This window comes from Thamnophis sirtalis, unplaced genomic scaffold, assembly GCF_051295495.1.
Source record: "Thamnophis sirtalis isolate CommonGarterSnake01/CBP01778 unplaced genomic scaffold, rThaSir2_p1.2 scaffold_4, whole genome shotgun sequence".
In the NCBI taxonomy this organism is placed as follows: Eukaryota; Metazoa; Chordata; class Lepidosauria; order Squamata; family Natricidae; genus Thamnophis; species Thamnophis sirtalis.
In genome coordinates this window covers 69,752,272-69,772,736 of record NW_028261384.1, presented here as the reverse complement: position 1 = coordinate 69,772,736, position 20,465 = coordinate 69,752,272, and the positions used below count along the sequence as shown (strand labels likewise).

Below are 20,465 nucleotides of genomic sequence, written 5' to 3'. Positions count from 1 at the left end.
CTTTGATGAGAAGTGTTTATCCATACATTCATGACTCTTCTTTCAATAAAGATATTAACAGGAACGTGGTATATTGTGGTAGTAATTCATTATTGCATTATTCAAAAAAATAACTAATGTTATACTCCAATTTTAATAGAAAAACTTAAAGGTAGCAGCAAATACTTGACTCATTCCTATTATCCTAATCTGTTATGTTTTTCCTCTTTGAGCATCTGTTTCCTAAATTAGAAACTGGTGCAAATTGAGCCACGCTATTTTTAAGGCAGTCACAAATGTCATGATGCAACAAGTATTATTTTCAGGAAAAAATATTTTTCATGTGTCAATGTAATCTAATAACCAGTAATACTGGTTATTATTTTCTAATCAATTTATTGAAAAATACATGTATTTACTGGCATATTTTGAAGCTAGCTATTACAGCATATTCATTTTGTCATAGTATACATAAGACTGTGTGCAAGATATGAATTTTAGTAACCCAGGAAACTAGAATTTAGAATAACACTTATTACAGTGTGTGGACTTTCTTTTATTTCATGATCCTCTAGTGTGAATCCCCCAAGAATCTAATAATTACAACTTTAAGCTGAAAGCAATACAAGAGATTTCCATAGCCAAGGGGGAACCTCAGTTAGTGGGAAAGGTTTGGCATGGCTCAAAGCTGCAGTTTATACACTCAAATAACTCAGCTTTATTTTGCAGATATATTGATACCTGTAAAGATATACAATTAAAATGGTACCATAGATTATGATATTTAAATACTGCCCATTTTCTATAATGTGAACTATCATTTCTTTCCGAAGGTCATTATTCAGTTAGACTTTTGGTATCAAATACATAGAATGTATGTCCTGAAGTGACCTGTGAGAAGAATCTATTGTTCTGTTATTATGGTTGGTAAGCTGTTCCAAATAAAGCTGGCTTTTGCAATAGGCTGATGCTGATTTTTGTCAATGCTGATTGTGCTCTACATGTTTTGCAATACTATTGATAGTTTGTTTTCTTTTGGCACAGTTGTTCTGCTTCTGTTTGCAGATCTTTGTATTTTGTGATTTCCCCCCTCCTTTCTCTTCTGCTGTCTCTAGGTATTGCAATATCTGCTGCCCATACTTATTTGTCATTCTTACTGATAGCTGTTAAGTTTGGGGGTATTTATCTGGCAAGCCTGTTTGAATTCTAAATTTAGAATCTAGAGCAATTTAACTTCATTCTTGTTTGCAGGCACATGGGTATTTCTTGAAGATATTCCAATGTACCATTGTTGCTACATGTTTGTAGTCAGTCTGTATTTCTTTTTTTGTCCATAGCTGAGTGCAGAACTGCACAGTTTTTTCTTTGTCAAGTATTGACTAGCCCCCTGCAGACTCTCTACTAATGGATTTGTAGAAACTTTTCTGATTTGATTGAAATTGGATGTCAGGCCTGCCTCCATTCAAAACCCAAGAAAGAAAAACCCCAACCCCATTGATGTAGAGAAGGAGTACTTTTACTGAGTTTGAAATGATAGCAGGGAAAGCAAGGCAAAATCTGAATCAAAATGTGTGAAAGTTACAGATTGAAAGTTTTCCCAAATCCCTCCCTCCAGAATCCCTTGCTGAGTGTCCAGTCAACATCCACTGTGAAGTTATGTGATGCTCATCTTCAGGTATTTCGCCCATCTGGAGTCCTAGGAGGTTGGCCTTGACATGGTGTAAACAACTCCACTCAGCAGAGCAGTAATTCTTGAGAGCAAACTTCTCTTTTAGTTCACATGGGACATCACCTCACCAGCTCACTTTCCCAGCCCAAATGCCATGCTGTCCCTTGTAACTATGGCAACTGAAAGCAAGCGTGCATGGAAGTAGAATCCCATGCTGGAGATCCGGCTGACATTGGAGATTCTGCCTATATGTGCAATTGAGCTTCATATCTCCTGATCGTTTTAGATATAGCTGTTATTTGCTGCTTTATTTCCAGTGCTTCCTTAATCTTCCTTGTTTCTAGATGATATTTCATGATAAGAAATCTTTGGTCTTCTTCTTTATCTGTTGTACTCGCTTGCATCTGATTTAAGCATGCTGATCTTATTTCCCAGCCTGATCCTGCTTTGGTTGCACAGTCTTTTTCTTCTTTGTTAATTTTGCCTCAAAAATATTCACTTATTAATTTGTATTAATTGGCTTGCTTGTAGTGGTGAATTGATGCTTATAGTTGATATTGCCATACTGGCATCTTTTAATACTTATGCTAGCTGTTTCTTTGAACAAGCTTCAATGCTTGTTATTGTGTTGTTATTGTGTTCATTCTATTGTTTTTGTGCTGTTCTTAATGTTCAGTTGTACTTCATTTTCTTTTTCAGTTAGAGGACTTTGTTTTTTCCTGAGAAGACAGAGGAGAGGATGTGTTATTTCAGAATGAAAATGATTCAATAGCTAGTAGCTGACAAAATACATTTTGTAATTGCAACGTTAATTAGAAACTTAAGCTGGAGCTAAAAGGAAGGAATTAATTTCAGTTTATATTTAGTGCTGCCCTCTTTTGGAGATCTTATGAACTGCGATACCGTTCTGAAGCTGAAAACTGTTTGAGCTAGAATTTGACAGCTATTTTCTGTTACTAGCACGGAACATCCTACTGCAAGATCACAAGTTGTTCAATACAGCAATTTGTACACATACACGCACGCACAATTTACTCTACATCATTTCAAGATGTACCTTATAGGTAGGTAGAAAGGCAGAAATACACACATACACAATACATAAATGCATGCGAATTTGATTGTATGGAGTCCTGGACAAGACTGTTCTAATTTTACTGAGCTCTTTGCAATTTACATTTCAATAAATGTGATTAAGGGTGGGATTGCGATTCGAGATTTACAGAACGAACTCCCCAAATGTCTTAATTCTTCTTTCCCATTGAGATTCGCGCCTATCTAATTTTTAGCAGCTTCTTGGAAATGCAAATCGTGCCTCCGGCCAGCAGGAGGGAGGAAGAGGAAGTGAGAGCAGCGACAGCAGTAGCGGCTGCAGCGACGACGGCTGGGAGCTTTATAAGTGCTCGAGAGGCTACGGATGGAATAGAAAGAGAAAAGGAGGATCAGAAGCATCAAAACAAGCCGCGGCAAAAGCCGAACTTCAGTGGTGGAGGCGGTAGGAGGTACTGTTGGTGGTCTCGCCTTCTGCCCCAGGGCAGCCAACTTCATTGTTTAGCTCTGCACTTTGTGGAACTGATTCTACTTTAGAAAAAGGTACTTTAATTTCTGACTAGTGGGAGGAGGAAGGAGCGTGGCTTGCCAGAGGCGTGTGTTTGGCTGGAGATGAGGACTGCTGAGGGAAGGGGAAGGGAAAAAGCTACAGCATTTTGTTATTGCTTATCAAGAACGTCAAGTCCCTCTGTGTAGACTACTGAATATGAAGGGCGCTTGCAAGCCTCAAGGCATTATGATGCTGCCCGGGTATTGTAACAAGAATGACGCCACCTGCGCTGGCAGGACTCTAACTCGTATTGAAAATGCGTGGGAAATGTGATGCGTGGCAACAACAGATGGATCCCCGCCCTTAATTGTAGCACTGAGAGCGAGGCGGGGAAGGGGGTCTGGGTGCGATAGCTCCCGCGAATGAAAACGTCAAAGGGGTGATATACCGATGGTGTCCCGGCGTCGCGAGGCAATATGTGGCGAGGTTGCTATCGTAGAGTGTCTCCAGTACTGCCTTCTCCCCACTGCTGGTTGTAAGGAACCTGAATAGATCTCAAGGGAAAGGTTGGTTCTTGAATTCTGCCACGATTTCCTGGGGTAGGTCGGAAATGTTAGCAAAGGCAAAAATAAAAACAAAAGAAATGGGGAGGAGAGGTTCTGTTAAACACGGCAAGAGTTCGTAGTACCTAGGGGGGAAAGCACCGAGCTCAGGACATTGGTGCTGATTGCATTGGTGGAATACAATTCCACCAATTCCCGCGGTCCTCGGGGTGACTGGTACTTGCCCACAATTGGCCCACTTCGAGAGTCATCAAGGCGGCGGCGGGAGGTGTCATTTCCCAACTTCCCGCCTTTAGGGTGCTGCCCTAAGTAGCGGCCACTGGCTGTTGTAAGCGTTGGTTTCAAGAAGAAAGCAAGAAAGTGCTTCCTTTCTCAGCCAATCTTCCATTGTTTCTTTTTTTTAACCAAGAGCCTCTGTTCCTGCGCTTGACTTCTAATTCCGCACGTGTGAAACGCCTGCTCTCTATTCTCTTCCCCAGAGCAAACTGCCTTTTATTACCAAAATTTCTAGAATACTAGTGGCATCTGAAAAGGTAAAAGAGTTGTAATGATTGGATTAAAAAGTTTCATTTTGTTTACCAGAAAGTAAACAAAAAGTTGTATCCAAAACATTTGGGGGTGTGTGTGTGTGGAGCTGAATATTTAAGCTTCATCTTCCATATAGTAGCACAGATATAATACATTAAATAATTGACTTATTTGTTACCTGAACCTAGCTATCTATACCAATGTGGGGCCAATTGTCTATAGAGATTCTCAGTCATCCAGCTCATAGTTGTCCCAAAGGTGCTTTTTCAAGAGGCAACTGAACTTTCTTGTTGTTCTTTGAAGATGTTTTGCTTCTCATCTACAAAGCTTCTTCAGCTCTGACTGGATGGTGGGGAATGGAAGAATTTAAACTCCTTGCAGACAGCTGATCATTTGAATTCTTTTTAGAGAGTCCTTGAGGCCACTTGGAGGTTTATCTGTGTCCTCACAGTCACCTGAGAAGTGCAAATGTGTGTGTAGCCTTCTTGGAACTGTGTTGTGGATTGGAGATAGATGATGCTGTATCCTTCCCCCTCTGTTGAGCGAGTGCTGTTCAATTTTGACCTAGATGGCCTCTTTGACCCCTCTTTCAAACTGTCCTCTTTATCCAAAATGTAGACTTTGCTCCAAGGCCATTCCTGAATATAAATTATACTTAAAAGTCAACAGCCTGGAAGCAAAGCTCATTCAACTGATTGGCTCAGATTTTATCTTTGTAAGTGCCATGTGCCATGACTGAGACCTCTGACATGATAATTCTGTAGTTCCTTGTTTTGTAATCTTTTTTCAAGTGTTCCTTATTTCTTACTGACCAGTATTCTTGGATTTGTCTTTCTAAACAATTCTATGAAGGATTTGTTTTTGGCTTCTTCAAATTCTCTTTCCCATAAAACTTTTTTTTTTATGTTTCCCTGTGTCAGATTAACTGTAAACTCATCATGGTAGGAAGCTTTATAAATTACAGTGTACTCTGAAAATAATGTATTTTGTGCAAGTTTGTACTTTTGAATTTAGTAATGTAACAATTTTAAGCCTGCAAAATGTCCTGGAATATTATCCTGTATGTTAATTTTATTGCATTTAGCTAAGCAATATATATGGTTAAAAATGAAACAGAGGTTAGAAATGGACAGCAATAGACTAAAATACAGAACTTTATAAAGAATCTGATTCTCTTCTCCTATCATTTCTTTGTTGAATTTATTGCACCATTCTTATGGTAATTCCAACTAATTAACTAAACTCATTCCATTGGGGGGATTTAAGCGGTAAGGTTTTACAGTGTCTTGGCAATCTTTCTTATACATTTATTATAAGATTATTTGAGTTTTCCTATTTATTTCAGGTCCTATATTTGCACATTGTATTGAATATTGCTTTAAGCATGTAGGGCTTGGGTCAAAACAACATTATATGGGATAGTATGATTTTTTTAATTTACAGAACAAAGCAATATAATTAACATGTCAAACTATTAATGTGTATATATTATTTAGCACTGAATGGCTTGAGGCAACAGCTTGCTTAGATATGTTCTGTAAATGAGTAAACCTCATACTAATACTTTACAAGAATATGCATATCAAGTAATTTTTATATTTGGGTATGTAGTATAAACATTAACCTTAGCAAGGGTAATAAGTATTATTTATCTTCTGTGTTTAAGATTTCTTCCTTTGTTCTATATGAATAGTATATGTATGGTATATATCTCCCAAATGGTGTGGGAGGCACTTTTAACAATATGTGTAAAATAGTCATATTACTTTCCAGTTCAGCTACAGTCTGTAGCTTCTTTACTCCATGTAGTTCTGTTGCAGCTTTGTAGCATTTAGGTTCTGCTTGTAACTTCTGTAAATGTATATTTCTAGTAGCAATGCGTGTTTTATAATAATCATTTCTATTCTTCATTTTACATTTTTGGTCTGCTGTTTATTCTCTTATTGGCTTGTAGCTGAAACAATGGTTTATGCAATGGCACTTCCTGACAGTGTCCTTCTATAGCAAACTACCAAGCAAATGTTTGCTTGTGTGGTGCTGCTCCACCCTTCCTTCCTCTCTTTGTTTACTGAAATCTTTTGGATTGTGAAATGTGAATTCATGCAGGATTTTTTTGACATGAAGATTAAAGTATTGAAAATAGTTTAGGATGTAATCTCATTTCCATATTGACAATTAAGAATTATGCATCCCCCTCCCCCATTTCAGTTCTTATTTTTAAAACCTAAAGTCTGTAAGTGATAATATTGACTGTGGGAAATGTTAGATCTATGTTGTACTGCTTGAAAATAGAATATCCTTTGTGTTCTGAGAGCCTTTCATGTTACTGAATAAGAAAAACTGTTAACAGTAATGGGACATCTGGAAATTCTGTTCCTTTGCAGTCTTGAGTAATTAGGATCACTCCAGTGAGTCCTTCTTAATTTCTTTTTACTAATAGGCTATACATATTGGTTTTCTTTTGATTAGACCTTACAGTAGGCTGCCAATCTATTTTCAACTGTTCTACATTTTGAACAAAATATATAATCAAGGTTGTTTTTTATTGGGATCGCTTATGCAATTCAAAGAAGTCTTACTGAGATAATAACAGTTGAACAAATGTGATGAATGTTTTGTTTTCCCATACAGACTTGCAAATTATGTCTTTAGATATTGATGAGGTCATTGAACATGTTACAATTTTTTCTCTGTGATACAGATGTGTCTGTTCCAAGCTCAGCATGCTACATATTATTAATATAAGTTTCTTTTTGGCGGTGCTGTGGATCTGAACTAAGTTAGATCATTGATCCAACTAGCCAAGTAATCTTTTTACCTTAATCATTTTCAGTCTTTTCAAAATCAGAACTATTTTTTTGCCATAACATTTGGTTCGTATAATAGGAGGTGTTCAGAGAGCTCCTGCGCTTGGGAGGGCAGAAATGAGTAAAAAATGGGCCATTTTTTTGCTCAATTTTGCCCCCCCCATCCCCAAGAGTGCTCTGTAACCTTCCTTATGCTCTGTTTAAAAATAAAAAATGGGCCCATTTTCACGAAAAACTGGCCATTCTTTTGCTCATTTTTGCCCCCCCCCCTCCAGGAACACTCTACAAGCCTCCTAAGGGCTATTCATGCCCTTTAAAAAAACAACCCAAAAATGGGCCCATTTTCACGAAAAATGGGCCATTTTGGGGAGGTTGCAGAGGGCAAAAACTTTTTTATTTAAATTTGCCTCTTCAAAACATTGGTGGGTCTTATATTCCGGTACATCTTATATTCCTAAAAATACAGTAAGTAATAATCTTTGTGTGTAACACAACTTAGTTAATTTGTGAATTTTTTATTTATTTATCCAGCTTTCTAAATTCAACAATTTTATCTTTTTAGTTTCATCACTTTTGTACCTATGAAATTGTTTATCCAGTTTAGGAAAGGCTATGTAGAGAAAGAGAAAATATAAAAAGAGAAAAAGCTACTTCAGAGTTTGTGTAAGGTTCCATTCCAACCTGTTGGCATTGCCTGAAAGCAGTTGCAACTTTTTCCAGAATGATGATGTTACTCTTCCTTTTTGGTTTAAGGATTTGTGCTCTGGAACATCTTTTTCTCTAATATTCAGCTCTGTTCTAGTGAGTGCTTCTGTTTTTCCCTACTCTCAATTTGCTTTAGCTTTAGTGCCTTTTGATGGCTGTTTCTAGTAACTTATTTTCTTGCCTTTTGTACATCACCACGAAAACCATTTGATAATATGGTTTAGAAATACAAGATGGAACTTCTTGGATCCGCCCCTCAGAAGCTCTGTTCGGGAATTCAGAGGCCTTGCCTGGCATGTTGCCAACCAAAATGGAGCTTCTGGAGGCAGATCTGCAACAAGCCATGCAAGGCCTCCTGAACGCCTGAATGGAGCTTCTGAAGGGCAGATCCACCACTCAGAAGCTCCATTTTGGCCAGCAATGTGCCAGGCGAAATATAAGGAGGCCTGAATGCAGTGTCAGAGGGACACACATGGCTGAGAGGCTGGAGAGGAGACTGCTTGCTACAGCTTCCCAAGGTAAGTGATCCACCACTGCAGGTTGAGGGGGGGGAGGAATTGTCATGAGACCTTTCAGTGGGTCGGGGGGGCCTTGGGTTGTTGTAAGGTGGCCTGTTCCATCACTAGGCCCTCCATGGCCTTCCCCACCCTGAAATGCCTCATACGCACTTAATGAGCCTCGCATTTGATTAGCGAATGCGTGGGCAAAAGGAGGGAGTTCAAGGTACGAGATTCACTCCAACGAATCCTTGGGTTACGAACAGAGTGGGCAGGCTCCATTACATTCATAACTTGAGGATTACCTGTATACTGAAACAATGAAGGAATTAGGGTAAGATTCAGTGGTGGGTTTCTACCGGTTCGGACTGGTTTGGTCGAACCGGTAGTGGTTTGGCAGCCTGGGTCACTGAAACCGGCAGCGACCCAGATCTGCCACAAACTGGTTTTCTGGACATAGGTGCCATTATCTTGTTTGGTTCTGTGTATACGCAGAACAGTTTTTATTGCATTGCACATGCGTGCACATCAAGCACGTGTGCATGGCGCACACACAGGTGAATCGGCAGTAGTGCCTGCTGGAACCTACCCCTGGTAAGATTGTCTGCAATCGGTGAATGTGTAAAGCAGTTGTGGCATTTCAGTGTGCTCTACACTGTTAATAGGATGCAGGTTACTGTGTAGAAAAATGTAAACAGTTAGGTGTTCCTAGTCAATATGTATGCCTTAATAACTATAAATGAACAAATAGTAATGTAACTTCCACATGGCACAAAAGGCATCTCATGTTTAGTGTCCTATTTTCATGTTTGGTACAGTTTTGAAATATTTAATTAGGTCACATACAAAATAATTATCTTTTAAAAATCAATATACACCTGTAATTAAAATAACCTAAAATTGATTTGAAGGAAAAGTCTGTATCTTTAGATTAAAAATCAGTGCCTTTCCTATTTCAGTGATGAAACACACATGGTTTGAGCTGATTTGTTCAGCTTTGTATGCAAATATGGACAGGAGGGAAAGATCTCTAGAGAGATGAGTTCCTTCTCATATAAAGAAAGTGCAACAATAATAAAAAACTAAATTTTTTGCTTTATTTTCTTAAGCAGGTTGAATGGCTTATCTAAAAATTGGGAACAGGAAGGGCATTAATTGAAAGTAATATTAAAGAGATAGGCTTTGATTTTGTAACTGTGTTAGTTCAGTACTTTAGGATTATGTTGAAGTATGGGTTTTTTTTTGATAGTTTCTGATTTAAATTTGTTTTTCAATGGATGATGAAGTATCACCGCTGTTTCATTCATCAATTTGTTTTAATAGTTTCAAAGTTGTTCTTAATACTCTTTTAGTCAATTTTTCTGGAAGTTGGTTGGCAGATATGTAATAGTCACTGTTTAATTCTATCTCACTCTTCTGATCCTGGTGATAACTCAAATATATATAATAAGGCTCAAATTTATTTATGTTGTTATTTATGATCAGAACACTGGAACATTCCAGTGGAATACCTAGCCATTATAAGTTTTGTTCTGTCAGAACATGAAACATGAAAAACTCAAAGCATTTTACCAAAAGCTTCAAGTTGGACTGTTTTATTGAGGTTGAAGTAAGCAATTTTTTATTTATTTTATGCAAATATTGGGTGCCATTTTTTATTTATGAAAGGTTTTTAAAAACATGTACGGATTAATTGCATTTTTAAAAAGTGTACTTATACGTTGTTAAGGATTATAGCCACTTCTCTCTTTTCATGACTCCAGATTACATAAATAATTCAAATAAATGAATTTGTTTTCTAATTTAGATCTCCATCTAAATTATATTTTATTTGAGATCAGATACTGAAACATCTTCCATATTTTATTTAATTTGCAAAGTCCTGTTAAAAGTATTTTTCAGCTTCTGAGAGATCAAAAGGCTACAAATATTAAAACTTTTAAAAAATGGTACAATAATTGGCTTAGCATGATGATTTACAAAAATGGGGTCCAAAATACAAAGAAACACATTATTTCTGTGATTTATGCATTAAACTTTGTGCATTCTATTATGCTTTTAACAGTAAGACTAATACTGTAAAAAGCCATAATTTACCTCAAAAGTTAATATTACTGCTAGAGTGGAAGGTAGATATTTTATTTGATACTAATAAATGTTTATTTGTTGACTCTAATAAATTATACTTCATTCTAATTACTCCCCCTGGAATCCAAATACAGTACAATTTGCAGAGAAAATACTAATTTAGGAAGTTTAGTTTGTATTATGAACCCGCATAGCTTATGGTTGCCTAATGCTTCCTGTTGCTGGCTTCATTTTTAGTATAGTTTACAATTATTGCATATTGTAGTCATTTGAACTAATGGGTAGAATAAAAGAAAGAAGGAACATTCTCGATGAAAATCTGGTGTGCTGTAGCAAGATAAAGAGGAAGGATATGAAAAAGAATGTTATAGGAAGATTTGCATGAACTGGTGCAGTGGTGGGTTGCAGGTGATATGCCCCAGTACAGGCGTACCAGAGCCTGCCCGGAGCACCAGATACCATTCCAGTACAGTGCTCTGGAGGGCCCACCTGCCTCCCCGCACTCCTTATCTGTCCTTTAAACCTTCGGTGCTTCCGTGATGCGCATGGCACATACAGCGTCTGTGCAAGCTCTGCCGAGCAGCTGGAGCATCACGGAGGCTGGTGGAGGTATCGCTGGAAGGTAAGATGCATGCACGTGCTACACGTATGTGCGCACACACTGCACACATTCATGTAGAGGACGCCGGGCCCCGTTGCAACCATACCGGTTGCAACAGGATCCGGAACCCACCACTGAACTGGTGGTAGAAGTAACTAATACATTATCAGGAGGAGTGTACAAATATACACTATATTGCCAAAAGTATTCATTCACAACTGAGTCTGATTATGTGGATGGGTGAGTGAATACTTTTGGCAATATAGTGTATTTGAAGATCTTTTAGATACTGGTGAAAAAGAGTGCCTAGATTTCAAGACATAGGAAGAGTCATTTTTGGCATGTGAGTAGGAATAGTTGACAAAATGAAAGTCAGTTACCTCCATTGTTGTTTCTAATACTGAGATTGAAATATTTATTTTATTAAATTATTCACAGTATTATTATGATGAGATTTTTCTTAAAAAGCATTTTTGGGAATATAAACATTGATTGTTTATATCGGTAGCAGTCATTAGCAAGCTTATATAGCATTGGTCACTAACCGGTGGCCCATGAACCACTGGTGGTCCAAGAGAAAATTTTGGTGATCTGCAGAAAAATTATTTGCATTTTTTATATTGCACTAAATACTATTTATCTTTTTAAAAAAATCATATTAGTGGTCCGCATGATTTAAAGTTATGAATTTGGTGGTCCCTGATATATACTACCTTTGTTACAGTTAAAAGAGATTAAGGCTTCATTACTTTGTCAAATGTGATTGTTTTAGATGTACTAACATTTACATTTTAATAATTTTTTTTGTAATCACCGCTAAAGAATGATAATTGTGTTCATTCTTCATTGCTTGAATTTTTGGTTTTACACTCTGCTAAACAGAGTCAAAACAGATTGTATCAATGCTCTTGAATTTTGAAAGAATTTGGGAGTGTTTATACCAGAGCTGGTATTCAGCAGGTTTTCCAGTAGAGATGGCGGGAGGGGCTACAACTGGGTTTAGCCAAAGCCTGATTGGTCAAAAGACTGAGGAAAATTTCTTAAAGTATCCTTCCTTCCCTATTGGCTACCAGTTTCCTCTCAGTTTTTGATCCAAACACTAGCTTTGGCTCCATTCGAGGTACTGTAACCTTGTTGTTTTATAATTTATTCGATTAATTGGTTAATCTAAATTCCAAATTTCTGGCTGCTGGCCACAGAGACCATTTTGTCTCTCTCAGAAGGAGGTAGGATAGCCCTAGATTCCTACCTCTGGGCCTTGGGGAGCCCTGCCTAATCCCTGGGTGTGAAGGGGTGATAGGCTCCTAGTCTAGCAGCCGAAGGGAGCTATTACTGGCTTCTTGCGTGGAGGGTGACTCACCTACACCCTTGTAGCCCTTTCATCGCATTATGTTAAAAGATTTGCCATGGCTCCTAACAATGCGCCATGGCTTGGAAAAGCGTGCCGCGGCTTGAAAACAGCACTGCAGCATGAAAACAGTGCACCGTGGCTTGAATAGCAGCCACAACTTCAAAGGCAGCGCCGCAGCTCGCAAAGGAGCGTTACGGCTCGAAGAGACAAGCCGCAGCTTGAATTTAGCTTCCTGATGATTTAATGAGGATTAACTAGCCGTGAAGCCGGCTGTCAGCCCAGTGCTGTTAGAGCCAGGGAGGCTTCTTCTTATTCTTCCACAAGGCATGGTGGCCATTTTGTGGATGCATGTGGAGGTGGCCATTTTCTACCTTGTGTGCCTGATGGCCTGCATTGCGGTCATACATCGAGGCTGGTAAGTTACATCTTGAGTCCCCTGTAAACATGCATCGCGGCCATAAACTGAGGCCAGCAGGCATAAAGTGAAACAACAGGCACGGCCCCAGTCCCCTGAACAGGGCCAGGCACTGGTAGGTGTTACAGGGCCTCAAGCAACTTCGTGGTGCACCTGACCCAGCAGAGGACACTATTGAGGCACAAAGCAAAACTGGAAAAGTGGGGCAGGGTAGGCCCAGAACCATGAAAAGCTGCTTCCAAGCCATCTGCTGACCAGCACCCTTCCAGAGCCACAGTTAGGGATGAATTAAGGAGGCAAAAGGCCTTAGAAAATTGGATGGCCAGGGAGGAGAAGTAGGTCCAGTCTGCTAGGCCCAACTCCCCTAGCAGGTTCAGATCCCCAGGTAGGCCTAGCTCTCATCACTCAGGATCTCCTCTCGGGGACTTCAGGCCTTCATCCCCTTCAGCCCCTCGATCTCCCCTGCTAGACCTCGCAGACAACAGGTGTCTCCTTCCCCTCCCATCTCTCCGAGATCGTACAGGGGTGGAAGAGAGGATCCACTGGAAGGTGGATCTCAGGATTATCTTCAGGTGTCACACCTAGTCCCTCCAGTCTCTTCAACTGCAGGGACATCTGATGAAGACCTGGAGGATCTAGAGCTTCTGCCTGAAAGTATCAGGAGGCTCATATCTTCAGCCATTACATAGGGCATTATATCAGGCCTTTCCCAATGGGAATGTTCCTTCCAGGGGGAGGGGAGGCAGTGCTCTGACTCCAGGTATCATAGATTTCCATCTTCTTCTCATAGACAGAGTCATGCTAGGCCACCTTCTCCCTCAGTAGTCAGCGAGGGATCTGTTCTAGGGGAGGACACACACCAAGATATGAGGTTGTCTGTGGATGAGGACACTGTTCCTCCTGATCCCCCGGCCTTTCCTGGACTCTTTTCGCCCCTGATGTTCAAGCCTCTTCTTCATAAGGCTAAGAAGACCATTAAGATAGCAACGGGGGCTCCCTCTGTGTCTCAACCTAGGGATCCTAATCTGGCTATGTTCATGAACACCAATGTGGATAAGGAGGAGGTTCCAGCCCCACCATTGTTTCTTGAGGTGGTCAAAAACTAGTGGGCCCGTCCTTCCACTCTACCCAATCCTGGGAGCAATGATCGCCGCTACTACAATATGGAGCAGATTTTCTCCCAGGACCTTCAGTTACCTACGGTAGATGCTCCTATAGCAGCGCTAGCCAATTCTTCAATGGTGTTGTCAGGGAATGTGGCCGATAAGCTAAAATCTGAGGACAAGCATGCAGAACTTACCTTGTGTAAGAACTTCAACGCTTCCTCCTGGGCAATTAAATCAGCTGCGGCGGCATCCTACTTTAATCTCACAGTAGTCATGTGGCTTCACCAATTACAGGATCGCATCCCGGTCCAGGATGAGCATCTTCACCAAGACCTCACCAAAATCATTTCTGCCACACAGTTTTCTGCGGACACCACTCTGGACTCTATTAAGTTCGTGTCCCGGGCCTTATCCACCTTGGTGGCATGCAGGTGTCTTTTGTGGCTCCGTAGTTGGCAAATGGACAACAAGTCCAAATGGAATCTAGCAGCGGCTCCATACACAAGTTCCAATCTCTTTGGAGAATCTCTAGACCCAATTCTCATTGAGAATAAAGATAAGAAAAAGGTTCGACCCATTAACACCAAGAAGCCGGATACTCGCCCAGCTCCTTACCATAGGCCTTCTTTCAGGACACCTGATCCAGACTACCGGCAACAGCGGTACTTCCCATATAGGTCCAATAGGCAGAGTCAGTGTCCATTTTATCAGGACAGAGGGAAGTACCAGGGATGGTCTAGGTGGCCCTTTCACGTGGGGGGGGGGGCAGCCGTCCCTTCCACAAAGGGAAATGACTCCAACCCGAGTTTGCTGATTGGCAGCCGCCTGGCATTGTTCGCGGATCAGTGGGACCAGATGACATCAGGTGCCTGGATCAGGTCCACCGTCAGGAGCGGCCTCCATCTGGAATTCCTCACCCCACTCCCAATACTCTTCAGAACCTTTCCTCTATCCTGGGATCTGGAACAATGCCGCCTAATGGATCTGGCCATACAACATCTGCTGGACATTCAGGCAGTAGAACCGGTCCCAGTGGCGGAGTACGAGTTGGGCCACTACTCCAACCTGTTCATAGTTCTGAAGAGTTTGGGGGGCTGGCGGGCTATTCTGGACCTGAAGCGCCTCAACTCCTACCTAGTTACAGGCACTTCAAGATGTCCTCCCTCAGGTCCATCCTCCTGAGGATCTGGTGGGGGGATTTTCTGGCGTCCGTAGATTTGATGGAAGCCTATCTGCACATCCTGATTCTGCCAGCCCATCGCAGATTCCTCCGGTTCTCTCACAGCGGGCGGCACTTCCAGTACAGGGCTCTTTCCTTTGGCCTAGCCTCTGCTCCTTGCACGTTCAAGGTCTTGGCAGCATTGGCGGCTCACTGTGAGCTTCTCCAGTGAGACTCCAATGTTATCTCAATGACGTACTCGTTCAGGCCCAATCACACATGCAAGCGGTCCATGACCTGCATCTGACCATCCAGACCTTACAGTCGCTGGGGTTCTCTGTAAACTTCCCCAAAAGCCATCTCTCTCCCACAACAAAGAATCTTCATCTGGGCGCAGTAATAGACTCTGTAGCGGGACTAGTCCAACTTTCTTCAGAATGTCTCACCAACTTCCAGACCTTGGCACATCAGGTTCATGCAAGGCGGTCAGTTTCCATCCTGACCTTGGCCCGCTTGTTGGGCAAGATGGTGTCATGCATAGGGATAGTGCCCTGGGCCCGTCTTCACTCCCAGGCACTACAATGGACACTCATCCCCTATCAACAACAGTACATGAGCAACTCATTGCAGACAGTTCCCCTATCACCAGGACTTCGACTATCGCCGTGTGCTCCTTCTGAAGGACAACGTAGCCATGAAGGCACACATAAACCGTTGGGAGACTCACTCCAAGTGTCTCTGGCTGGAGGCTCTGAAGCTCAGCTCCTGGGCAGAGAAAGACCTGGCATCAATAACATCAGAACACATCTCGGGCACAGCCAATCAGGCCAACTGGCTGAGTCATGCAACAGTCAACCACAGCGAGTGGCAACTACTTCCTGAACTGTTTCACAAAATCTGCCATCGCTTCGGCACACTATTGGTGGACTTGTTCGCAAGCCTGGCAAACGTACAACTGCCTCAGTTCATTTCCAACTTCCCGGCCCGGAATGCGGAGGGAACAGATGTCCTCAGAAGCTCATGGCTGCCAGGCCTACTTTATGCCTTTCCCCCTCTCCTTTTAATCCTGGGGACCCTGGAAAGGTAGTGGTAGAGAGGGCACACATCATTCTGCTAGCTCCGTATTGGCCCAGACGGCCTTGGTTTGCGGACATTGTCCAACTGTCCATATCTCCCCCATGGAGGATTCCTCAGCAGGAGATCGCCCTGTGTCAGGGGGTCCTAATCTACCTGGAGCCCCAGTGGCTCCACTTGACTGCCTGGCATTTGAACAGCGCCTCCTGAGGGACGCAAACCTGACAGCCAAGGCCATAACGACTATTGAGGCTTCCAGATGTCCGTCGACCACATGGATTTATAATTCCATGCGGTCGGCATTCGTAAACTGGTGCAGGAGGTTTAACTTGCCCCCAACAGAGGCTTCGGTTGCCCAAGTCCTCAAATTCCTGCAGAAGGCCTTAGACGAAGGTATCTCCCATAACACTTTATGCCTGCAGGCGGCAGCCCTGTCCTTCGTTCTAGCGGGGGATGGCCATTTTTCTCTATCACAGATTCCCTTAGTTAAACAGTTTCTAAAATGGGCGGCCAACCTCCGCCCTCCACCGGTTCATTGGTTCCCACGTGGGACCTTCCTTTGGTGCTTAGGGCTTTGACGGAGGCACCGTTCAAACCGTTAAGAATGGTGAACCTCAAATTCATATCCCTAAAGGTGGTGTTCCTCTTCGCCGTTATGTCAGCAAGACAGATATCAGAGCTAGGGGCTCTGCCATCCAAGGATGACCTCTGCCAATTCCAGCAAGATAGGGTGGTCCTTCAACTGGACCTGACATTTCTCCCGAAGGTCAATTTTCTTTTTCGTAGAACTCAGGAGGTCATTCTCCCTAATTTTTGCCCATCTCTTTCTCATGAGAGAGAACATCTTTGGCACTGACTAGAAGTCCACTGCACATTGTGCATCTATCTCAGGCGCACGTAATCTTTCTGTCGGTCTGAAGCCCTCTTCCTGTCATTTCAACCTAGTACCCTGGGGGCCAGGGTCTCTTCTGCCACAATTGGCAGATGGTTACAGCAGGCCATCACTGCTGCCTATGAAGCCTCCAGAGGGGATTACGGCCCACTCCACATAGAGTGCTGTCACTATGGCCACATGGGCCACTAGGGCCCCATTTGAGGATATTTGTAGAGTGGCCACTTGGTCGTCCCCAACCTCCTTTATTTGGCACTATAGGCTGCATCGCTTCCAATAAGTGGCAACCACCCCTCCCCCGGGGTCCATCCCTCCCTGGGACCTAGCTTCGGTACGTCCCAGTTGTAGCCCCTCCCACCATCTCTACTGGAAAAAGAACATTGGTCCTTACCTGAACGTATCTTTTCAGTAGAATGGTGGGAGGGGCTACATCCTGCCCTAGTTACATAGAGTGTAGCTGGTTAGGGTGGGTGAGGGGCAGTCACGTGGTCTGTTGTTTCTTGTGTTGTGTCTTACAGCTTTCAACATTCGACCTCAAGAAAACTGGGAGCCAACATGGAAGGAAGGATACTTTAAGAAATTTCTTTCAGTCTTTGGACTAATCAGGCTTTGTCTAAACCCAGTTGTAGCCCCTCCTGCCATTCTACTGAAAAGATACGTTCAGGTAAGGACCAACGTTCTTTCTGACCAGTTCTGGAGAACCGGTAGCGGAAATTTTGAGTAGTTCGGAGAACCGGTAAATACCACCTTTGACTGGCCTGCCCCCATCTATTCTCTGCCTCCTGAGTCCAGGCTGATCTGGAGGAAATGGGGATTTTGCAGTAACCTTCCCCTGGAATGGGGAGGGAATGGATATTTTACAGTATCCTTCCCTGGAATGGGGTGGGAATGGAGATTTTATAGTATCCTTCCCCTGCCATGCCCACCAAGCCATGCCCACAAAACCATGCCCACAGAACGGTAGTAAAAAATGTGAATCCCACTACTGATTTATACTGTTTTATATATATCTAATTTTACTTACAATATACTGACTGCATTGTAAGAATATAAGGGGGATGCTGAATTGAAAGCATTTTAACTTTAACCTTTCTTTTGAAGGTGATGTTTTTATTTACGACTATTTACACCTTTGTTTCCATGTTAAAATAATAGATTTTGTTTATAAACCTTAGTAATAATTGTGCAATTTGAGTTGCAATCTTCCCATCTAGGCATGGTAATTAAGATGTTTATTTGAAAAATTAAATTAAATATTACCTTAGTGAATGAAGAATTACAACTTTGGAAAATCTTTGATTTTAGAACTAATAAAAATAGGAAGGGAAAGAAAGATATTTATAAACCCTCTTTGAAATAATAACAAGCTTATATGTTAACAAAAATATTTATATCATTGCTGTTCAAAATAGTTATATATTTAACTACAAGATCATTAGAGTACATATTATAAGAGTGAACTTACTAAGAATTGACAGTTTCCTCAAATCATTCTGATTTTTTTAAAATTATAAAAAATAAGTCTTGGGAATACAAGATTATTGCAAAAAAAAAATTGTAAAACTGAAAGGAATTTCTCAGTAAGAGGACAATAGAAAAACTGGGTTATAATACTTAGCTGTCAGAAATCAAGGATACAGTTATCTAATTACACAAAAGGTTGTAACCTATGAAAGGTGTTGCCTGCATTTTCATATACCATATTTTTCAGACTATAAGACGCACCAGAGTATAAGATGCACCAAGATTTTGAAGAGGCAATTTTTTAAAAAAAGATTTGCACTCTGCAGACCTCCCAAAAACAGCCCTTTTTTCCAAAAACGGCTCTGTTTTTTGTCAAAAAAAGGGGGGGGCATGCATAGCCTTTAGGAGGCTTATTAAGTGCTCCGGTGGCGGGGGGGAGGGGGGATTGAGCAAAAAACGGCCAATTTTTTTCACTCATTTCTGCCCTCCCCAGCACCCAGGAACACTCACTCACACAGTTTTTTTAAAAAAATGGTGCCTCCTTAAAAAACTGAATTCTTTACATGCTCACTATTGTAATACCTGTTCCTTTGTAGGAAGGCTAAGCCTTGCATTACCTTGCATTGCATTGGCCTGTGGAGATCCTGAGGGACTAAAGCAGAGCACACAGTGCTTCAAGAAGTGTAAGAGGACCCTTTCCAACCCCTAAAGTATCCTGTATTCTTTTTAATAAACCATGTGTTCATTTAGCCATGTTAGGGGCAGCATTACGTGAGACCATTTTGCTTAATGGTTGTCACTACTTGTGATTATAATGGGCAGGCTCCATTACAATTGTAAGCTGAGAAATATTTGTCTCATTCTTTGTTTTTGTAGAATGCAAAACAAAGAACAGAAAAAAGGTAAACAGCAAGCAGAAGAAGTTAAAGATAAGAGGTAAATGAAAAAGAAATATAAGTGAATTTATTTGTAAATGAAACCATTCATGTTCCAGAGCCAGTTTGGTCTAGTGGTTAAGGCACCAGGCTAGTAAGTGGGAGTCGATGAGTTCTATTCTCACCTTAGCCATGAAAGCCAGCTGGATGATCTTGGGTCAGTCATAATCTCTTAGTCAACTCATGTTTCAGGGTTGTTGGGAAAGTAGGAGTGAAAAGGAATATTAGATACGTTCACTGCCTTGAATTATGCATTAAAAATAATAAAGATGGAATATAAATAAATAAATAAATACAGGTAGTACTTGACGTGACCACAATTGAGTTCAAAATTTCTGTTGCTAAGTGAGTCATTGTTAAGTGACTTTTACCCCACCTTATGACCTTTCTTGCCACAGTTGTTAAGTGAATCAATACAGATATTAAATTAGTAACACAATTAAGTGAATCTGTCTTCCCCATAGGCTTTGCTTGCATGATCCTGCGTGACTGCAACTGTCATAAATATAAATTAGTTGCTAAGCATCAGAATTTTAATTATGTGACCATGTGAATGCTACAAAAATCATAAGTGTGAAAAATGATTATCAGTGACTTTTTTCAGTGCCACTATAAGGAAGGTCAAGAACTACCTATAATATTTGCAGACTGTAAGTTGTTTCTTTTTTTTAATATTTTTTTTATTTTATACACATAAGCACATCAACAGAACACATAAACACATTAACAAAAATAACCACATAACTTAAAAACAACATAGGAACTATAAGTTCCATCGTATATCATACAGCAGTTCCGAATCGGTTTCTTTGCAGTTAGTGTTTTCCTTTCTATACATTTCTATCTTGCGTTCGTAATCTCGTTACTCATTATCCATTTTTATATACATTTCTTTATTTATTTGTACTTAGCTACTTATGATCCAGTATTATTTACCTATATTGTGCTTTATATTTTTACTGTCATCTATTCTCTTACATACAGTTATAGCTATACATTCACATAGTTATTCTTTTTCTTTGCCATTCTTATATTATTATTATTATTCCATTTAAAAGGGTATAAGGTATAATTTGGAATGTATTATTTACC

General features: G+C 40.9%; 1 protein-coding gene across 5 annotated transcripts in view; it reads left to right on the top strand.

Moving 5' to 3' along the window:
• The first annotated feature begins 3,011 nt into the window (after positions 1-3,011).
• Positions 3,012-20,465, top strand: part of ELMO1 (engulfment and cell motility 1) — a 562,024-nt gene continuing 544,570 nt past the window's right edge. The window contains exon 1 of one of the 5 annotated variants that reach the window (XR_015696387.1): positions 3,012-3,241. The gene's annotated coding sequence lies outside the window, so the exon portion shown is untranslated. Of the gene's footprint in view, positions 3,242-3,661; positions 3,755-4,136; positions 4,285-20,465 lie in introns of those variants that run through there. The other 4 variants (XM_087713089.1, XM_087713086.1, XM_087713087.1 and 1 more) reach the window with 4 other exon arrangements.